This window comes from Furipterus horrens, unplaced genomic scaffold (assembly GCF_987537825.1).
Source record: "Furipterus horrens unplaced genomic scaffold, mFurHor1.1.pri manual_scaffold_7, whole genome shotgun sequence".
NCBI classification, from domain to species: domain Eukaryota; kingdom Metazoa; phylum Chordata; class Mammalia; order Chiroptera; family Furipteridae; genus Furipterus; species Furipterus horrens.
This window is the reverse complement of record NW_028327177.1, coordinates 119,426,042-119,446,488: the sequence shown is the minus strand read 5'-3', so window position 1 is coordinate 119,446,488 and position 20,447 is coordinate 119,426,042. Positions and strand designations below refer to the sequence as shown.

General features: G+C 38.3%; 1 pseudogene; it reads right to left on the bottom strand.

Annotated features, from left to right (window-relative positions):
- Positions 1 to 2,088: 2,088 nt before the first annotated feature.
- LOC150005153 (importin subunit alpha-1 pseudogene) overlaps positions 2,089 to 20,447 on the bottom strand; it is a 58,198-nt pseudogene continuing 39,839 nt past the window's right edge.

Below are 20,447 nucleotides of genomic sequence, written 5' to 3'. Positions count from 1 at the left end.
ACATTATAACAATTTTTGTTACAGAGCTAGGAAAAAAAGATACTGGCCTGTGAAGAGAGAAGAATCTGCAATGCTCTATGTATAGCTAATCAGAACTTGGATAACATTATAATCAGTCAAGTTGGGGTAGGAAAACATCAGCACAATGTTGAAGAGGAAGGAAGAAAAACCCTGAATAAGTTAAAAATACACACAGAAGAAAAACCAAATGCAATGACATTGTAGGTACTTGGAAGAACTCATCATGATCATGATGAAGTCCTGTTAATGCTACCAGATAGAGACCCATTAAAAAGGCAAGTAAACAGAATTTAAAACAGACATTGACTTCCAAACCCAACCTCATTACACAGGATTGAAATTCCAGAGGAATATAACGTGACCAGACACAGAGAACGCCCCCCCCCCCCCAATTCTGGTACTCAACAGGACAAGAGAATTCTTATTTACACAGTCTATGACAATATTATATATTTAAGTGCCGGTACCACATTATTCAGAGATGGCTCCTTCAGAATGGCACCAGCACAGTTTACTCAGTTATTTACTGTCCATGGTGTAGTATTGGTTTAGACTATGCCACTGATTTATGCATTAACAATGGAAGATAAGGAGACACTTACAGATACATATCTCAGAAAGTACTTGCATTTGCATGGGAAAGAAATCTAGACATTAACCCTTCACTATGCATTATGGATTTTGAGATTGAAAATATGAATGCAATTTGACTACTCCTACCATCTGCACAAGTAAAGAATGCTTGTTTCACTTTTCACAATCACTGTGGTGAAAAAAACCTTTGTTGGGTCTAATGTGCAGGTATATGACAACAAAAGGTAACATTCATAAGCGTGCACGCATGTTGTTAGTACTTCCATTTGTACCTTTGGAAGATGTAAATAAGATTTTGAGTCCACTGTACAGAATGTAGAAGAAAATGTAGATGATCTAATGGATTATGTTAGATCATGTCTGTGGAAAGTACAGAAGAAGCAGAAGGCCAGAAGCTCCAAGGATTCTACCAGAAACTTGGAGTGTTTATAGATCAGTACTGAAAGGCAATAACAGGATGAACAATGTCATGGAAGGCTAGCAGAGGAAATTTCAAGCTGATAGTAATACATCATCCTTCAATTTGGAGATTTATTGAAGTGTAAAAAGATGAATAGCAAAGAACAAGTTATCACCTGGTTCTTAGTGGTCACTTAAACATGACCACCAACTTTACGGCAATAGCAACAAAATCAAATTCATATAACCAATATTGTTAACAGGTATAATAAAAAGCCAATAATCACACAGATATATACTTGAGAGCATTTGCTCATTGACTTAGGAGTAACCCTACTGAACTTCATGATGGGGATGAACAGGAATAAATGTGAAATCCAAAATTCATCATGGATTACAATAAAAATAAAGTAGATAAAATTTTTAAAAAATTAAAATTTTTTTCATCATTAAATATAAGATTTTTATTCCATCTCCCTGGCCACTGAGACTTGAGGAGGCTGGTTGAGGACTTCTGGGAAATTTTATTCATTCTGTGAAAACCCTGAAAATGTTCTGCCTGGTGTGAAATGTATGTGAGGTCTGGAAATGCCAACTGCCATTATTACCAAGAGGAGAAGCAGCGTAGAGCAAAACCAGAACTCAGAAGCAGGCAGGAAAGGTTATCAGCCCTCCATCCTTGATGACATCATGAACCTTACATCAAATGATGTCTATAATCAGAGCTATACCTCTAATTAGTCACATCATTTTGGTTCTGTTACCCTTCTTTTGCAACCTAAGAACTCCCCAAACTGATAAGCGAAACATAGGCGTGGTGAAGTAACGCAAATGGTGGAACTTAGTCTTTGTTTACAGGACATTGTAAGATGTGAAATTCCACATAGAAATAAGAAATCCATTGAGAGAAGTTTCATACAGTATGTACAGTTTGGAGATGCTCAAATATAGTTTCATTGTAAAAAGTGCTACAATAACAAACCACATTTAAAAAGAGTTCTTAGTAGAGAACCAGTAAGACAAACTTATACCATTGTACACAAAAAAACAACACTTTATGACTCAGCTGTACAATCAAAAGTTAAAGGTCCCAGGAGTGCCATCCTGAACTTGGAACATATAGCCATCAGAGGTAGTTTCTGGCACAACATTTTGATCTTCCTCCTTCTCTACAGAGAAGTACTTCCCAATCAAGTTTAATGAAGCTTTGTATACAGATTCATTTTCATGGTTTTATAGAACTTCAGTTTTTTTCAAACCTCCACATTCATCGATCATTATACTAAGTCTCAGTTTCACCTAGTTTCTCAGCAGTCTGGAAGATATTTGAAATGGCATCCAGAGTAACCAAAATAATTTTGGTATCTTTCACAGTTAAGAGGTTCACCAATGGGTCTATTATGCCACAATGAACAAGGAATACAATCTGTTCAACTGTTTCACCACTTGTATAGTTGGTCACAGCCCATACAGCTTCCTTCTGTGTCTTAAAGTCTGCCTTAGAGAGAACAACACCAAGGAGTGGTACTAATCCATGATTCACAACTTGCTGTATCTGGTCCTGGCGGCCAGCTGTGACATTTGACGTTGTCCATGTGGCTTCCTTCTGAATACTGGTCTTAGAGTTCATTAGCAAGCTGGGGAAGACAGCAAGCACTCCTGCATCTATCACAACCTGTTCATCTGTTCATCTGTTCATCTGTCTCAGTGACAATATTTCTTGTGGCTCGTAGCACAGGAGTCACAATTGGCAATTCAGTAGCTCCCAGGAGCTTCACAAGTTGGGGCACCACTCCTGTTTTCACAACCATTTCTATACATTCATTTGGATCATCAGTAAGGTAGGAAATGGCCCAGTAGCTATCTGCTAATACTTCTGGGTCATCATGATGCAGGAGAGGAACCAAAGTGGGAGGAATCTGCTCAACAGCATCTAACGGGGGTGCAGGATTCTTGTTGTGACAAAGGTTTGAAAGTATCCAGGTAAGATGACGTGAGTAACCACATGCTAAAGATGACATATAAGAAACTGCAAGAGCCAACAGTGGGTCAACTGCACCATACTTGATAACCAAGTCTCAGAAAACTGAACCATCACCTGCGATATTTCCTAGAGCCTATACAGCTTCTTCACTGATGTGCGCATGGGAAGATGCCAGCAAAGAAATGAATGCCAGGATAACACTTCCATCTACTAGAGCCTTTGTCTGTCCCGATGTCACAGAAGCAATGTTAGTGAGGGCCCAGGCACATTCAAACTGAATGGGACTTTAATCAGGTCTGCCCAAGAAGGACACAAATTTTGGAATCAGACCAGCCCAGATTATGTTGTCTATGGATGGCTGTTTTCCCTAGAAAACAGTTTCCTTGCAGCCTGAGTAGATTGGAGATGGCTTTCCAAATTGTTGCTATTTATGCCTTTGACAGTGTCCTCAACAGACCAATTTATAGTGCCCTGGTCATTGTGGTTTTCCTGCAGAGAAGTAGCATCAACGGGAGACGAGCTTATGTTTCTCCTCCTCAGCATCTGTTCATTCTTCTTAGCCTTTCTCAGCTCCATGTTACCTTCTATTCGGCGATGCCTCATTTCTGTACTGTCTTTCTTCTTGTTCTTAAATCTGTAAGGCGGGCAGCTGGTGAATTAGCATTCGCGTTGGTGCACGTGCTTATGAGACAAAGGGAGAAAGCTACACAACTGGCTTAGGCTTTTCACAGGAGACGGCTCAGCGGCGGACAGGCTGCGGTTCGGTTGCTCTGAAAACGTCCAACACTGATGAGCACAGAGATCATGTCAAATATTTTTATTTTTTAACAAATCACAAACCAAATGTCCCAGGAGATGTTTTGGATAAGACCAAGTGTCCTGCAAGGCATAGATGTTTCGATATCAGATACATATATATTATACATTATATTATATGACAAATATAATATAGAGCCATATATTGCAAATATCTATTCTCATTATTATATTTCATCTTATGAGAGCAATTTGCAATAATTCTCCTGTACATTAATCTCAATCTCAGACTGTTTCTTGGGTTACTTGAATTAAGGCACCATATTTTAAAAGTATTTGCTTTTATGGGATTTTCTGATTATATATATATTTGCCTATTTTTAATTGATTGTGTTGATGGATTTTTTATTGACTTGTGAATGTTATTTATATATTTTGAAGATCAAATCTTTGTTAATTTTGTTGCAACTATCTTAACTTTGTGGCTTGTCTTTTCATAATCTTTATGGTGACACTTATTCTTATGGTAGTTTAATTTGTCAGTCCTTTCTTACACAGTTAATGCCTTTCTGTTTTGTTTTAAAAAGACTTCTATACTTTGAGGTCATAAATATATTCTTCATATTTACTTTAAAGTGTTATATTTGGTCTTTTGTGTAAATTTTAATTTTAGAGAATTTATTTTTTCTCAGGCTTGTTAAGTAAGGAATTTTATTTATCACTAAAAGGATTTCAAATTTATACAATTTATATGTCATATATATTGCTAAGCTCTCTTATTTCTAATAATTTATAATTTTTGAAACTTTTTCTGTATTGAAATTACATCATTTTTGAAAATTACACTTTTCTTACTCTCTCGCCCTTATATTTTTTATTCCTTCTTGTTTTATCCCAATGGCTAAGAATTAAAATCCAGTCTTAAATAAAATGGGTAATGGGCATTCTTGTTTTGTTCTTGATTTTAAAGAAACATTCTCCACCTTAAAGTAGATATTTGCTTTACCTTTTTGTGACAAACTTTATCAGACTAAAGTACATTTTAGTAAATATTTTGCTAAGGAAATTTATCAGATGCCCATTTTGCATATACCCAGAAGATCACATATATTTTTCTTTAACATTTTAATGTCATAACTGATATTTATAGGTTTTTATAATGTTACACTGACTTTGTATAAGTGTGATAAATTCAAGTTGATTATAATATATTACCTTTTATATATGCTTCCTGAATTAATTTGCCATATATTGTTTTAAAAATTTCTAATCTATGTTCCCATATAAAAATGACTTTTCTTATACTCTCATTTGTTTCGCTTTGATATTTAAGTTTTACTGGACTCATAAATTGAATTGGAAAATATTTGCTCTGTTTTTATATATTGGAAAGTTTAAGTTAGGTTTAAAATGATTGTTTTTGGAAAGTTTTGTAGACTCAAAAAACCCATATGGAACTGGTGTTTTTATTTGTTTGCAAAAATATTTTTAACTTCCAGTTAATTTCTTTAGAGGTTATTGGGTTTATTCAGACTAATTCACCTTGAGAAAGTTTGGTAAGTTAAATTTTTCTAGGAATTCTCACGTTTTGTCAAAGCTTTAAATTTTTTGCTTAGATGTAGTGGTTTCATGTTTGCTTGAAAAGAATGTGTTTTCTTTGGTCTTAATATCCCATGAATGTCCAGATTCACAAAGTTCTTAAGTTGTGCTTTTCAAATAGTCTAGCTTTACTAGTTTTTTGACCATTTGGAAGAGGTGTATTGACACATTCCACCATAATCATGAATACATCATTTCCTCCCTGAATCTACCGAGTGCTGATTAATTTATTCTGAGATATCTTGGTGAACCACATACATTTAGATGTTTACATATGACTGGAAAATTGAACCTTTTAGTCCAGGAGTAGACCCCCTTTCCTGGCATAACCCACATACATCGACCATAGTGCCTTTGGTGGTTGGCAGAATTCTAAAATGTCCCTCAAGATATTCTGCTCTTTTGCTGTACAGACCCAGCATAATTCCTACAGCTGTTAAGTTGATGGCTTTTACCCCGTAATTATGTTATGGCACAGATGACCTTAAGAAAGTGAGATGATCTGAGTGGGCCTAACCTAATCGCCCAAGCCTTCTAAAAGCAGAGGAGTTTCCCTGGCTGGGAGCAGCAGTCGAGAGATTTAAAGCATGAGAGAGACCTGATACAGAGGAAATTCTCTGTTGCTGAGATGGAAGGGAGCAGGAGACAAGGACCTGAGTGTGGTCACTAAGGGCTAAAAATGGTCCCTGCCTAACAGCTAGCAAGACAACACAGACCTCATTCCTAGAGCAACAGAAAGATCAATTCTCCCAAGAACTAGAAGGTGCCTGCAGCAAATCTCTCCCTAGTCAAGACTCCAGGTGGGGATATAACTTGCCAATACCTTAATGTCAATTTTGTGAGACCCTAAACACAGAGCCTGGTCATGCAGTGCCAGACTCTTGACACATGGAAACTGTAAGATAATAAATTGGTGTTTTTAACCCCAATTAAAATAATTCATGACACAGCAACACAAAATTAATACACACTCTTGCTCTCCTAAACAATGTTTTTTGTCTTAACATCTATTTTGCTTGTTAATATTATAGTTATGTCAGTTTCCTCTTGTTAGCATTTTGGATGTATGTTCTCCATCTCTTTATTTTCATTCTTTCCATATTCTTATATTTTGAGTGTTATTTTGTAAGCAGCATATACTAAAATTTTAATATCCCAACTAAAAATCTTTGTCTTTTAAATTGATAATTTTGTCCAAATACATTTATTGTAATTGCTAATGTGTTTGAATTCGGATCTACCATGTTCTTTTTTTTTTTTGTTTTTTTCAAAAGATACCCTTTTTCCTTTCTATCCTTTCAAAAAAATATTTAACACTTGTTTTTTGTTTTATTTGTTTCTTATTGAACATTTCCTCCTGTATTGGTTTGCAAGTTATATACTCCAATTCTATTCTTTTGGTGGTTACCTTTGAAATTTTACCACACATATTTTTAAAAAATATTGGAATTATGAATTTGCATGTCATTTTTATACACAGGACCTTAAAGTTTTTCCTATCTTGTTTAAATTTAGTAAACATGAAACCAAAGTAAGAAGTTTCCTGGGGACTTTGCCTCCTCACTTCACTTTTTCTGCCAAAAGGGAGAGGGATGCATTCTTAGTCCTCCCTCTTTGCTCTGTCCATGCTAATGTCATCTTATGTAAGAGGCGTTGAATTCCAGAATCCCTGCTTGTTACATGCCACTGGGCAAGTTTCTTATTCTCTTTGAGCTTTACTATGCTCATCTATAAAATGGGGATAGCAAAATCTAGTTTACTGGGGGTTTGTGAGAAGTAAATACTATTTGTATATCATTTAGAGGAATGCCTAGCATTCAGTAAAATCATTACTTTTATTCATTATTTCTTTTCTTTTTTGTATCCTAAGTTCCATTGCTTATAGAACTTGTCTTAATAATACAAGAAGGGACCACACCTACAAATTGAATTTATTTATAAAAAATTGTGTATTTATTCTTACATGTTTAAACTTTAGTCACCTACAAAGTACTCTCCGTTTGATGTAATACACCTATCAAGACATTTTTCCACTGCTTAAAGCAATTTTTTGAATTCATCAATTTTGATGCCTTTTAGTGTTTCTGCCATTTTTAGTTTTATCTCTGCCACATCAGCAAAATGTTTCCCTTTGAGGACTTTTTTCATCTAGGGATACAAAAAAAAAAAGTCTCTTGGAGTGAGATCAGGTGAATAGGGAGGGTGAGGCATTGGAGTTCATGCTGTTTTTGGTTAAAAACTGTTGAACAGTCAGCATAGTGTGGGGTAGGTGTGCTCGTAAATCACCCATCATGAAATGGGCAAATGCACTGAAAGAGTCTTCAAAAAAATTCACTGAAGCCAAAAGCTGCCTCTCACAACACCAACTGGTGCATTGATATGGATGGGTTTCTAGAACACTCAGCTAGTGGGGGAAGCCTATATATACTACAAGGCACCCTCCTTCCAAAAGATATCTGGGTTTTATGGAATCCCCTCTCATATGTATATATTTATATATGTCTGTGTTCATTTCCTATTCCATTAAATCTCAATAAATGATACCTCTAATTTAGACAGTTTATTAAAGGCCTTTACATATAGTATTTAGAGTATAAAAGTTATCTCTGTCAAATGGAAATTGCTCCTTAGGGAGCACCATTTTGTATGTCCTCATAATATTTTTGAATATAACATGCCATGGAATGAGTGAGCTGCTGCTATCAAAATATGATAGTCTTATCCCTAGGAAAGTCTTATCCCTATTAACAGCCAGGAAGGACAGGGCAACTTCAGTGAGCTTCTGTAAACTGGTACAATACAATTTTTAACCTATGCTTTGGACTTAAGTAAAAGTCAGTGGAGAGCATTGCTCAAAAACAGGCTTTCAAAAGAGGTTCAGATGATTTTAGAAGCTTTCTAATTTTGACCATGATTGCTTATACCTTTTAATTTAGTGGACTTGAAATGCTTGGCACCCAAGCAGCATGTTGTTAGAAGGTTATTTCTGGACTTTCTCTGCATGTATGTATAAAATTAGCATCCTTTATTGGCAACTGAATCTCCTCATTTCAGAGCTAACCCAACTCATCAGATTGTTGTAAGTGAAGACTCATTAAATGTCCTTCTGCTTTCAGTGTAAACTCTATATTGGCACAGACTCCTAGAGGTCAAGTTTGAGTGCTGTGAGTCAAATAAATGATCAACAGTGTTACAATTACCTTGGAGCCCACAGAATTCTTAAAAACAAACAAACAAACAAATGGAATTATTGCTTTATGATCACATTAAAACCACAATATAATTATAATTGTTGATCCTCAAAGATTCAACCTCCACGTAAAAAGAAGGAAAAAGAAGGAAGTCTGCTGAAAGGATGCCTCAGACCCTCACATTTTTCTTTTCTGAAGTTGAGCAGCTGCAGTGGGAGCAGCCACAAGGTCTGCTTTCCACAAGAACAACGAAAAACATCCCCACCATTGCCAAAATAGCTAGAACCCATGCAGTGGAGAAGCCAGGGCTGTTAAAAAGCGTGCAGAACATCAGTAAACAACAGCATCAAGAGACACGTCCTAGGCTTCGACTGCCAGGGGCAGGCAGGAGAGTTCTTTGAAGACTGAAAGACACACAGAAAACCATGTTGTTTTCATTTTTCAAGGAGCTGGGAACATGACAGGCAGGCAAATGTTGAATGTGGGAATAGACAAGCAATAAAACAAGGTTTCATTGTATTTCTCCTTTCAAAAAAGTTCCACCAAAATGAGAAAATTGAATCATGCTGCAGCAAGAACTCAGAAAAAAAACCATGGCATGCTGGGGAGGAGAGGTGTGTAGAAGCTGGGCTTGTTTTGTTTTTTGGAAATTTATATAGGGTTGGTGCCTTTGCTCCAAGGCACTTAGAATTATTAATTGTATTTAATTAATATTCTCAACAGCCTTGTGAGGCAATACCATTTTATGGATAAGGAAATGAAGGTAAGGCAGATTTAAGAAATAATGCTCAAAATACTTCTATCGCTTGTCAGGTACTAATGCACCAGGTATTGAATCAGTGAATTAGAAAGCATTATCTCACTAAATACTAGGAACAATCACAGGGATAGGTCACATGATCCCAATGTCACAGTTAGAGATAGAAGCAGAGAAATATAATAATTTCTCCCAAGAGTAAGTTGCAAGGGAATAGAAGAGTAAGAATTTGAACTCAAGCCTACTGGATTCCCAAGTCTGATCCTTTCAAAAGAAATCTCTAATAAAAAGTCTCTCACCATGCACTTTATTGTTGATACATCTAGGAAACTCCAAGGGTGACAAGTGCACAAGTGCACAAAAATCAACAGCCCTGTTTGCTCCCATCAACAGAGGAGCTCTTGCTCACATACAGCCCGCTTTGCCTGGAGGACTACATTGCTCACAGAAACTGCTGGTGGCCTGGTGTCCAAGCAAACACTGGGATGGCCCCAACAGATCCTTTCTTTGTGGCTGCTACCAGAGGCGCTGAAGTCCATAGAGTGGCCCATCATCACGAGCATCAGCTTCCGGCCTTGGTTGTTGCTGCGCCAGTGTCAATAGCTACTCAAGCCTCCATCTCTCCCTCAAGGTGTAAGGGAGGTCAATGGGCAGCTTAGAACATGTTCTGGGAACTCTGGTGCTCTTCATAGCCATTCACACTGGTCTTTCCTCAAGGTACAAGTGTGCCCTAGGCTTGGCTGGTAAACATGGTGGGGACCATTCTCCTTAAACCACTTGACTCAGCCCTGGCTCTTCCTCCCCTCATGGAAATTTATCTCAGAGGTCTTCTTGCCTGACTTTAGGCTTTAGAGACACTTGTTTCTCTAACCCAATGATTTTCTGAGTTCAGTATCCTGTGAGGGTGGTGCTTTATTTTATGCTAGTAGCTCATCAGGGAAGAAATGCAGCACCTCCCTTATATGTCTCAGGTGAGAGACACAGCATTGCGCTCCTAAAGGATTGACTTCTTGTGGAGGTGGCTGGTGATGCAGGGAGTTGATAACATATTTTATATTTCAAAGCAAATAGAGAATTTGAATCCTGGCTTCACCACAGTTTGACCTTTTACAGGTTACTGAACCCCTCTGTGCTTAAGTTTCTTTTTTTTTTCATTTGTCAAATGGAGATACGAATAATACTTACTTCATCATACTGTTACAAGAATTATATGGGCAAAAACATTGTAAAGTGCTTAGAACAGGTTTTAACCCACAATAACTATTATGTAGTGTTTGTTCAATAAAATAAAGACACTCTAGCCAAGTTTCTACCATATTGTCATAGGGGGATGGGATGAGGCTGTGTACTTTGAGGACTAATCATGTTAGTTTGACTATGGATGGTTCCAGAAACTGGGAAAGGGAGAAAGAAACATATCAGAACTATAGGAGACAGAGACCGAATTATATATAATAAGAAACATGTATTTGATTTTTTTCCAAGCTCCTGGCACACAGCTCCTAAAACCCTTGGAATCTCTGAAGTGATACTCTCTTTTGTGTGCAATTGAGATGGCTGAGGATGAAGCCAGTCATCAGAAAGACCAAGGTATGATTAAGGGATTGGAACTTAAAGCCCCAACCTCCGACCTACAACCTACAACCTCCAGGGAGGGAAGAGGGGTTGGAGGTTGAGTTAATTACTATTGGCTAATGATTTCATCAGACATTCCTACCTAATGAAACTTGTATCAAAGCTTGGGGACCTCCTGAGTTGGTGAACATCCTGAGATCCTGGGAGTATGGTATACATGGAAAGAACATGGAAAATTCCTATATACCCTCACCCCCATACCTTTCCTTATGCATCTCTTACATATGGCTCTTCCTGAGTTGTATCCTTTACAATAAAACAGTAACTGTAAGTAAAGTGCTTCCCTGAGTTCTATGAGCTGTTCTAACAAGTTTTAGAACCCAAAGACAGGGTTATAGGAATCCCCAGTTTATAGCCTGTTGGTTGCAAGTACAGATGGTAACCCGAGACTTACAACTGGTGTCTGAAATGGGAGCAGCCTTGTGGGACTGTGTCCTTACCCTGTAGGTGTCTGGTCTCATGTGAGGTAGTTAGGGTCAGAATAAGACTGAATGGTAGGACACTCTTTTTGTGTCCAGAGAGCAGGAGAAGTGATTGGTGTGAGGAAAAAGCCCACACATTTGACACAAGAGTTCTGTTGAAAAACCATGCAGGCCATGTGAAGACCCATGGAGGCTGGCTCTAAGGTATTTGTGTAGGCTGGCCTTTCAAGCACCATGGTCTTAAAGGCTCCAGAGTCTGAGACTGGTGATGAAGAAGTGAAATGACACCAGAGCTGGAATTTTAAATAATCCATGCAGGTCTGAGCAAAAATAACAACACCTAACAGGGGCCTACAAGCCTAAATCTTCCCCTGTTACTCTGGATTAGGTTGAATTACCTAAGAATTTGTATGATTAAAGATAGAAGAAGAAGGCCCTTAAAATGGAAATTGACCAATGTTAATTCCTTTTCAATTTTGTTGAGTGGTGGCTAGATCTGGATTTAATTTGACTTCTTTAAAACAAACAGAAAAAGAAAAGCATGACCTTGTTTGCTCTCAAATCTACCCATTATGTTGATCATTCCCATTCTTCTTTAATCTGCCTGCTTTGATAGTATTAGGCACATCTGTAATGCTTGGATAATCTTGCCGAGCACTGTGGAATTTTATCATAAACTGTGGGAAGCAGGAAGCAGCCAAGCAGCATGCCACAGGAAGAGAGTTGCTATTTTACACCAAAATTTACCTTTCTGGTGCTATAAAGGGCAGTGGTATCTCCATTGCCATCCTATCCCCTTTTGAAGACATAAGAGAGAATTCTCATAAAGGTTAAGGACCCTTAAGGAGGGATATATTCCCCTTGTGAAAAGATATTTCTACTGAGCTTGGCTTCTGCCCCCCACATCTGATGTAGCGGCTCCTGGGTGCTGAAACTCAGCACATGCAGCAACTCACTGCGAGATCAAGCTGAGAGAGGGCTCAGAGACCATTGCTTTGTCCTTCTCCTAGGAGCTCACTGAAGGTCTTCGAAAAGGTGGAAATCTCCATTTTTTAGAGTAGATGGACTTAGGTCTAAATGTTTCAGTTATCTGAAGTAAGAAATGTTCATTATTGTCCTCAAAATAACATAAAGGTTAAATGGGCAGGGTCTGGTACTTGAGTACCTGGGTCCAAACCCTGGCTTGGTTGTTTACTGGCTGTAAGACCTTTGTATCTCAGTCCCCCTCTCCCCTTATTCCCCTTATTATAAAGAGAACAATAATAGACCCTCAATTGCTGTGAGGAGTAAACATACAAGGACTTGTGATTCAAAAATTCAATGCACTTGTAATAATGCTGGTACATGATAAGGACTCAAAGGCTGGCTATCATTCTTTCACTAGTACTATTACCCAATATCTACCCTGGAGAATTTCTGATGCAGTCATTTGTGGTCATGCAGATATGCACGCCTGTGGCCCAGGCCGTAGGATTGGGTGATCTCCACTTTGGATATTCACTGGGCTGTCTCAGTTGGAGTTTGGGCTCCATTCACTGCTACAGAGCACACAAGGCCATACATTCTGAGTGGCAATTGGTGTTAACTCCCAGGGTCTACAGAAGAGATTCCTGGAAAGTCAGTGAGGAGTCATCTGCAACACAAACTCACTATGGGGACAGAGTCATCACAAACACAGCATGGCTGATTAACAGGGGCCGAGTTGTTGAGGAAAAATGGAGAGGTGACTCTGAATACCTTCCCACTATCCTACAAAAATTAGGGGATGTGAGAAAAACCAAAAGCACCATATTCGTGAACACCTCTGCTAAACTTTTAGGAATCCTCAGGAAACTCCCTAATGCAATGTAATGGTTTTCTTTTCCCCAAGAAGTAAAGGGTCCTAATGTGTTATGATCAGTTTTGTTCTTTTTAAGTAAAGGAAGCCGGGGAAATAACAGCTGTCCAGGTGGGAATTAGGGTGTTTTTACTGTGGGCAGGAAACTTCTCTTCCTTTCTGTTGGTAATGAAGAGAGTCTGGGAAGTTTGGTGAGAGCGAAAGTGCAATTGATTGCCCTCATCCTGGGTGGTCAAAGTAAATTGCAAAGCCCCTTGCTCCAAAGCTCCCAGGCCTAATGATTTTCAGAAAGACTGGTCTGGCTGATCTACATTCATATTTCAAAATTATAATCAAAGAGTACAAACTTTTAGTCATGCAAGAGAAGTTCTGAACATCTACTACATAGCATAATGCTTCTAGCTAACAATACTGTATTCTATACTCAAAATTTAGTAAGAGGGTAGATCTTGTGTTAAGGGTTCTTATCATACATACAAAAAAAATACAATAATAATAAAAGGCGGTAGGAGGAAACTTTTAGGCGGATGGATATGTTCCTAGCTTTGATGGTGATAGTGGTTTCACAAGAGTATTCTTATCCCAGACTCATCAAATTGTATATGTTAACTATGTACAACTTTCTACATGTTAAATATACCTTAATACAATGGTTTAAAAATTAATAACATGAAGTAAAAAAATCTTTGGTGGAATTTTTTCTCTGTCCTTTTCACATGGACATCTTTGACTCTGGCCCAGGTCCAAGATGATACCTGAGGCCTCTGCCCCTGAAGACAACTGCACATGCCATTGGTTTTTGGCCTGTGTTCCAAATAGATTTTCACCTTCAAGGATGCAGTGATTTGCTCTCCTCCCCAACCACTCAAACTTCTACTCTGTTCCACCCTCACCCTTTTTACTCTCCCTGCAAAAGAGGTAAGGTTTTGTTCAGAAAGCCCTGTTTTAGAGAGAGGCATTTATCTTAAGGATAATACATTCCACCCCTCCAAAAAGAATGAGGCACAGGAACAGTTACTCTTAGAATAAGAATGGCAAGCTGATGGGACACATCACTTCATATCTGCTCCAGGCACAGGATCTGTCTTCCGTTGAACTCCAGCCTGGCTTTGCGTTGTGACCGGCCAGGGGAACCAGAAACCAAAAGCTGTGGCCTGGCCAGGATGAAACCTGAATAGAGTGCAACATAGACCATTTACAGAAGATTAGCTCACAAAACCCTTGGAAATACAGAGCTTGGGATCAAAAAGCCTGAACCCTTGTTACTCTCTAGGGTTTAGGTTTTATCTCAGGCATATTCCTTTTCTTAACTTCAGTTAAATCTCTTTTTTTAGTGACTTCCTGATGAATTTGTCTATCTGTATTGGCCACCTCCCTGGGAGCTTTTGAGCACTTCCACATATCATAGCTGTTGAATTATACATTCTTTAAATAGAATGTTTCAATGTATTATTGAATACCTTGACAGCTGCCCTATTTATCTGATATTGTTAATCTGACTTAACCTAGCTGAACAAAAAAAAACAAAAAACTGGCACCACAGAATGCAAGGGAAACCTCTTCCCTTTCTAACTGCAAAGCCTGTTGCTTAATGGTACAATATGTGTGGGTTTGGCAGAGGTGAGTGCTAAGTTTTTGTTTCAGTATAAAGCTGGAAAGGTTAGGAGAGTGCTAGGAAAATAGGACCTAAGTGTACATGATGTGTTAAATTCTTGGGAGAAGCAGAGGCTCTTGCAGACAGGACTCCACAAGTAGGAACTTGCAGAAAACCTCAAAGGGAACATTTTTGGTGGTTATCAGGTAAACAGAAAAGGCAACAAGAAAAACAGGCAAGAACCAGTTTCTCCATTAGATATGCCTCCATTTGCTCACTCACTGCATTTGATTTTTCACTTTGGAAATTGGTTTAGGGATTATAAGAGACGGGATGATTTAAGGAGTCATAACACTTTAGCCTGGAAATTAGAATGCCCAACAATGAAAAAGTGCAAATTTGCCTTTCTTTATGCATCTTTAAAACATGGATGAACCTGGGGGAATGGGGAAATGTTATTTGATTAGTATAGAGTTTCCACTTTGCAAGATGAAAAGAGTTCTGGAGATGGGGTACATGCCAGTGTGGATGTGCTCAACGTTACTGAACTGTACACTTAGAAATGGTTAAGATGATACACTTTGTTATATGCATTTTACCAATTTCACAAAATTAGCAGTAGAAAAATATTAAGGTGGCTCAATGGTCCTCAGAGTGAGTGGAAGAGGGATGAAAGAAATGCTGGGACCTGGTAAGTTCCAGGTCCGTGAGGAGGGTGTTTTGTGAAAGCATCTAGTATAACACTTGACTATTGAAATGGGAACTTTATACACAGAGTAGTAATTGAGAATGTACTAAGTGTTAAACATTGTACTGATCACTTTATGTTCATTGTTGCCATTTATCTTCATTTTAACTCTATGCATTTGGCTTAAGTACAATTCCATTTTTCTAATGAGGAAACTAAGGCAGAGAGGCAAAGGATTTCTGAGAGAGTAAGAACTGAGATGCAAATCAAAACCAAAACTATGTTCTGAACCACCACACTATCATATACGGAAAACACACTTTGTAAATATTTACTTGTTTTTTTAATCCCAGGGGCCCATATTATGTATTGGTTAGAAAATGAGATAAACTTAAAATCTGTCATGGAGAAATACTAACAGTTAAGTTATTCAGGTATTTTAAAAGATAGAGTACTTTTGTTCAAAAGAAAAGAATGTGTTTGGATTGAAATAAGAATGCATTTAGAAGCACTCTGACCTCATAGAAGTCTGTGCGTTGATGTATTATGTTACTAGAGATATACTGGATATAAAAAATAAGCCCAGGCAATGGCCTTTCTTGGGTGGACTAAATGACTTCTTGAGTTTTGACTTTATACATAGATTTATACTAATTTACAACTAAATGTAAACTCAAGGTTATTTTTTTAATGCTTTGTTTAGAAATAGGAAAAGCAACATTGAATACCTTATGGAATGATATAGGGATAAATAGATATATACAAAGACACACACACACACACACACATAGGAGGGAACCACTGAAATTCTGGGAAAAAAAGAAAACAAAGTCCTATTTTTTGAGAACAGTTTGAGGACATACAACATGAATTCATAGAATTTTTCAAGAGCAAGACTTCATAAGATAATGGATTGCCTCCGTATTCACATCTTACTATGAGATAGATATTGCTGCTCGGTATTTTGTATACCTTATTTCATCTGACCCTCACAGTCATTCTGCAAGCTAAATAGTATGGCCCTCTATATACAGATTAGAAAACTGAGGCCCAGAGAGATTCAATGACTTTCTCAAGGTCATACAGCTACTCAGTGGCAGAGCCAGGTCATAGATCCAGGCCTTTCTGGCTCCTAAACCTGTGAGATACACATCACAGAGAGGGAGACAGTTTAATGGGCAGAATTAAGTGGAAGCTTTCAAAGAATCATGTCAGGGACACTGAATAATGTTCCTATGCACCCCCTTCACCTCCTGCCATGTTTCCCTCCCCCTGCAAGGAATTCTATGTTATTAGTGATCATTGGGCTATTGCATTGTGTCACAGACTGTCCCTTTAAAAATGAGGTCCTGATTCATAATAGGGTTCAAAAGTGTGTATATATCTATTCCATAATATGAACTAGTTTTTCAGGCCATTTAAGTTCCTAAAAGCCCCTGAGATCTGAACATCAAGGAAATAGAAATGTAGATGGTGAAGAGAGGGACAGCTTTGAAGCCCACTTGGAAGAAGCCTCAGTGGGAAACACATAAGCATTGGGCATCGGGTGTCTAAGAAAACAGGTTGAGGAGCATGTGGGATCAAGAACTTACTTCACCCTTTTCAAATCAAGCATTGAGATGACCCTCAAAGAGAACACTAAGAAATAAAAAGAGGGCCTTTCTGACATAAGCCTAGAGGGACAGCACCGAGTGGACAGTAAAGGGGTCGGTTTGATTGGGGAAGGGGATCCATGTCGAGAGAAATGAGACTGGGACCTGTTGGGTGATATGAGATTCATGGCCTGCGTAAGGAATCAATGGGAAGTAATATTAGAGGTGGGAGTGAGCCACTGCATGTTTTAGACTAGAAAAGGGGTGGTTCCAGGACAGCAACAGGAATGACTGAACAGGGGAAAACAAAACAAAAGGTTCTCACAAGCTCAGGTGCTGATGAACTTCATTGGAGTAGTGACCTTTGAAATGGAGCAAAGAAGAGAAACTGGGACAATCTGTCAGAAGGATCTGGGGATGAAGTTTACCATTGGGACTTAAGGAACTCCTTAGACAAATGGGTAAGTTAAAAGTTTGGCAGAGAAGAAAGAGAGTTCAATTCCAGTTTATATTAAATATGGGTTCATTGGTATAATTTTAAATACTGTAGAAACTTTAGATTATAATATCAGCTGATATGCATAGGGGCCTTTATAAAGTCCCACACACTGAGTGGCTGGAGTAGGAATTCAAATCTGTGACTTCTGACTCTGTCTAGATTCCATTCTGACTGATCCAACCTGCTTACTAGGCCTCTCTTCCCAGTGAGGGGAGGGTACAAAATGGCCAAATTGATCTGAAATGATTGTTTTAGCCATGGGTGAGAAGGGAGTATTTGTCTACACAAATGTCAGCAGCACTTATCAAGGCCTCCTTAAGTAGCTATAGGTTGGCAGCTACTTTTTCCTGTAAGTTGAATTTTCTCGTAATTGTAACCACCATAAGATAAAGTAGGCATTTTGTTGTCTGCTCTGCCCTTTACTATCTTGGTACTATGTTTAAAATGATACAGAACACTGGTCAATCCCCAGAGTAAATAATAAACTTCTCTGGGGACAAAAGGTCTTGGCTAATGTGGTCAGCAAATAACTAAGCTAGTACTGGAGTCATCAAATACCCCTGTTCAGGTCAAGTACATATGAATATGCTATTAGTTTTCTTTTTTTAAAAAACAGCATTGTTGAGGTATAATTTACATACCAAACAATTCACTAGTCGTAAATGTATAATTCATTTCTTTTTAGTAAATTTATAGTTTTGCAACCATCACCACATTCTAGTTTTTCACATTTCCATTATCCCAAAAAGTTTCCTCATGCCCATTCCAATAAACCTTTGTACCTACCCCAGCCTTAGGTAACCACTGACCTGCCTTCTGTCTGTAACAATTTGCCTTTTCTAGACATTTCATATAAATAGAATCAAACAATACGGAGTCTTTCACATCTGATTTGTTTTACTTAGCATGTCTTATTATGTCCTTCCATGTTGTAGCAAGTATCAGTACTTAATTTCTTTTTATTGCTAACTAACTTGGCACAGTATACATATATCTTATTTGGTTGTCCACTTTCTAGCTGATGACATTTAGGTTGTTTCTAGTTTGGAGTTATTATGAATAATGCTGCTATGAATATTTGCATACATGTTTGTATGTGAACAATGTTTCCATTTCTCTAGTGTAGATTCCTAGAAGTGGAATTGTTATGAGGTGTGGAAAGATGGTTTAATTTTTTAAGAGTCTGCCAAACTGCTCGTATAATAGCTGTACCATTGTACATGTCCACCAGCAATGCACAGGGTTCCAGTTTCTCCACACACATCCTTCCCAACATTTGGTAATGCCTGTCTTTTTGATTAGGACCTTTCTTGTGGGGTGTATAGTGGTATCTCATTGTGATTTTCATTTTCAGTTTTCTAATGGCTGATAGTGTTGAGTATATTTTATATGCTTATTAATCATTCATATTTCTTTTTAAATTTAAAAAAATTTAAGTGTGTATATATATTTATCTTAAGGCATATGGATGCTTATTTATATAACCACAATGCCACGAACCAACTCAACAGTGTCTAGATGTTATTCAAATTTCCTCTCTGTGATACTCTGAATGTTTGCGTCTCCTTCAAATTACTTTAAAAAAATTTTTTTATTGTTGTTCTATAACAGTTGTCCCATTTTCCCCCTCTGCTCTCTCCTGCCCCCCCCCCCCTCCCATAGTCAATCCTCACCCGGTTGTCCATGTCCATGTGTCATTTATTCTAGTTCCTTTACTAGACCATTCTCCTTCTTTCCTCCTTTTCCCCCCTGCCCCCTCCCCTCTGATTACTGTCAGTCTACTCCTTGTTTTCATGCTTCCGGTTCTATTTTTCTCATTCGTTTGTTTTGTTCATTAGTTTCCTGTATTAGGGGAGATCAGATGGTGTTTGCCTTTCGCTGCCTGGCTTATTTCACTTAGCATAATAAGTTTGTATACAGTACTATATCAGTTACATTAGTTTTAGGTATATAACATAGTGATTTGGCAATTTTATACCTTACTATGTGATCACTCCACTAATTCTGGTAATCATCTGTCACCATGCAAATTTATCACAATGTTATTGACTATTCCCCTTCACCTTTATCACCCATCCACTCATCCTGTATTCTCTGGCAACCATCCTTTTGGTCACTGTTTCTATGATTCCTTTTATTTGATGAAATGTCTAGCAAATCTTTTGCCTATTTTAAAATTGAGCTGTTCGTCTTATTATTAGCGAGTTGTAACAGTTCTTTATAGGTTCTGAATAAAGTCCTTTATTAAGCCTGTCTTTTCATTGTTTTAATGGAATTTTCTGAAGCACAAACATTTTTGAGTTTGATCAAGTCCAACTTATCAGTATTTTCTTTAACAATCATGCTTTTGGCACAGTAGCTAAAAACTCTTTGCCCAATCCAAAATCATAAAGATTTTCTTCTAGAAGTTTTATTTTTTCACGCTTATACCCTGGCTGGTTTGGCTCAGTGGATTGAGCGTCAGCCTGCGAGCTAAGTGTCGCTGGTTCGATCTTCCAGTCAGGGCACATCAGAGAAGGAAAACTCTGACTCCAAAAAACCTCCGCTGCCTTGCGGCATACCTCTTCAGGGGAAAGGCTAAGGGAGTAAACCCCGACAGAAAATCCGGAGCCGGAGTCCCTAAGGCGGTTTGACGTTGTAGTCAACACCGGCAACTCCTGCGGCGCACCTGAAGCCAAGCTGTATTGACTCCGTCTTTCCCTTGGACCCTTCAGCTGCGAAGAGAGGGGGGGTCTGCTGCATGGGCAACAGCAGACCCTCCATATCACCCTGCCCAGGCTCTGTAGCTTCAGCATCATCACAAGATGTCGATTCAACACGGGAGGAGACAGATACCATGTCACTCCCGAGTCGGACTGCACAGCCATTTTCGGCGGTGC